The sequence below is a fragment of the Urocitellus parryii genome, chromosome 6 (genome assembly GCF_045843805.1).
Source record: "Urocitellus parryii isolate mUroPar1 chromosome 6, mUroPar1.hap1, whole genome shotgun sequence".
In the NCBI taxonomy this organism is placed as follows: domain Eukaryota; kingdom Metazoa; phylum Chordata; class Mammalia; order Rodentia; family Sciuridae; genus Urocitellus; species Urocitellus parryii.
In genome coordinates, this window is record NC_135536.1 from 154,010,736 (window position 1) to 154,013,470 (window position 2,735).

General features: G+C 38.0%; 1 non-coding gene across 1 annotated transcript; it reads left to right on the forward strand.

The window, feature by feature from the left end:
- The first annotated feature begins 495 nt into the window (after positions 1–495).
- LOC113185835 (U7 small nuclear RNA) lies at positions 496–558 on the forward strand. The gene has a single exon (XR_003301172.1). It is a non-coding gene; the product is annotated as a U7 small nuclear RNA (small nuclear RNA).
- The last annotated feature ends 2,177 nt before the right edge of the window (positions 559–2,735 follow it).

Below are 2,735 nucleotides of genomic sequence, written 5' to 3' on the forward strand. Positions count from 1 at the left end.
TTATGTTGAAGACAAAAGGTATAGTTATCAATCATTATTACAGTATGCTAGTTTTATGATTTCTATGTGACTTTTACTGAGATCTTTATCCATTTGGCTTTAAGTTAATGTCATTTTTAACCTTCAGGGATTCCTTTGAATATGGCAGTTCTGACACTGTAGGTCTAATGACAATGAACTCCCTCAGGCTTTGTTTATTTATGAATGCTTTTATTTTTTTCTTTACTTTTGAAAGACAGTTTTGCCATGCATAGGATTCCTGGTTGAAGAAGAAACTTGAAGAAGATTGGCTCTCTGAGTTTGTATCTTCCCCTGCACATGTATGTGTTTCTAATTTCTCCCATATTTGCAGTTGCTTTTGAAAGTTCTAGTATTCAAAATCTGGCTCCCAAAGAGGGGAGTGAGGAAGGTGGAGGAAAAGAGAGAGAGAGAGAGAGAGAGAGAGAGAGAGAGAGAGCGAGCACAGAAATGAGGGGAATAGGAAAAACACACCACAAGTGTTGCAGATCTTTTAGAATTTGTCTAGCAGGCTTTGTGACTGCTGCCAGAAGAGCCCTTACTAAATTAATTACTTAATTAATTAATTTAAAAAATGGTGCCAGACTTTTACCTTTCCTGGAACTCAGTTAAGTTAGTGATGGAAAGTCTTACGATAATGTGGGAAGATGCAATGACAATGACACCTGTCCCATTGTCTGACTCTTTTTTTTTTTGCCATTATACATAAGCTCTCTTTTTTGCATACAATTCTTAATACACCTTTATGCCACAATTTATCATATCTCTGTATATAAGGTATATTAACACCAAATTCACTTCTTCATACATGTATTTTAAGTAATGATGACCATCACCTTCCACCATCCTTGCTATTCCCCTTCCAGCTCCCTTTCCCTCCCACCCCTATTCCCTATCTAGAGGTAATCTTCCTCCCATGCTCTTCCTCCCTACCCCACTTTGAGTCAGCCTCTTTATATCAGAGAAAACATTCAGCATTTGTTTTTTGGGGATTGGCCAACTTCACTTAGCATAATCTTCTCTAATGCCATCCATTTACCTGCAGATGCCATGATCTTATTCTTTTTTAGTGCTAAGTAAAATTCCATTGTGTATAAATGCCACATTTTTTTATCCATTCATCCACTGAAGTATATCTAGGTTGGCTCCACAGTTTAGCTATTGTGAAATGTGCTGCTATAAATATTGATTTGGCTGTGTCCCTGTAATATGCTGTTTTTAGGTCCTTTGAGTATAGTCCGAGAAGAGGAATAGCTGGGTCAAATGGTAGTTCCATTCCCAGCTTTCCAAGGAATCTCCATACTGCTTTCCAAAATGGCTGCACTAATTTGCAGTCCCACCAGCAATGTATGATAATTCTGTGATCAGAAGCAGCCAAAGTGGTCAGAGCACAAACCTTTCATATTTGAAGGACAAGACTCTTTTCTCTGGAATCACTGTGTAGGAAGCTGAAATTGACCAAAGTTGGCTAAAATTTGCCATCTAATCCTTCCCCAAAAAGTTGCAAATTTTATGTAGACTCCAGAATTCCAAAATCATCCCATCCAACAGATTATGCTGATGCAATTGTTTAATACATAGGGAGATGGATTTCTGGCATGTTTTACTTTGACATCTTCCAAGAATCCTCTTGATAGCTTTAAAACTCAAGATAATTTTGACTTCTCTTCAAGATGAGAATATCTGACAATACTGAGAGTATATGGTCACGGGACAGCCAGCATCTATATAGATAAGTATAGCTGGTTACAATGAGACCGTATTACCTGATGCACAGCCAATTACATTACTTTACATTTTTTTTCTGGGCTGTGTATGTGGTCAATAAAGAATGTGGTTATAAATGTTCTCAGAAGGAAGGAATATTGTCTTTGATAGGCAGAATTTTAAGACGGCCCTCAAAATAAAAAGCTCTGATGTACAAATGCCTCTTCCCAGTTATCCAATCCAACACTAATCTACGTGCTGCATGAAGATATTTTGTAAGTGGAGCTACATCACAGATCAGTTGAAGAAGAGATCATCCTTGGTAAGCCAGATCTAACTGAGCTCTTGGAATTGTGGTTGGGCTCCTACTTTTAGAAGAAATTTGCAGATGGAAAAGGCTACAATTGTGAGGGAGATTTTTCTATTGCTGGCTTGAAGATGGAAGGTTCCATGTAGCAAAAAATGTGGGTAAAATCGAAGAGCTAAGAATGACCTTCTGGCTGACAACCAACAAGAAACTAAGGATTCCAGCTCTACAGTTGCAAGAAATTGAATTCAGCCAACATGTAAATGAGCTTGGAATCAGATCCTTCCTAGAGGTTCCAGAGAGAGACAGAGTCTGACTTTTAAGACCCTGAGCAGAGGACTCAATTGCTGTGAGCTAATAAACAGGTATTGTTTTGAGCCTCTATGTTTAAAATAACATGGTATGCAGCAACAGAATACTAAATAAGCTGTAATCTTTATCAGAGATAAATAGCTAAAAGTTTTTACAAATAATTTCTGTTCCTTTCTCTCCCATCACTATTTCCTAATCCAGTAAAAACACTGTTTTTTTTTTAATAATCCAGTCTTGGGGAGCCACAAGTTAATGGTGCAGACGTGGCCAAGGCCACAAAGCTCACCACACATAACCAGACCTGAAAATGGCACAGGAACACCATTCAAGGAGGTATAAAAAAAAACAATCACAAAGAAATGAGTCCTTTAAGAGGGTGGTACCCCAGTTC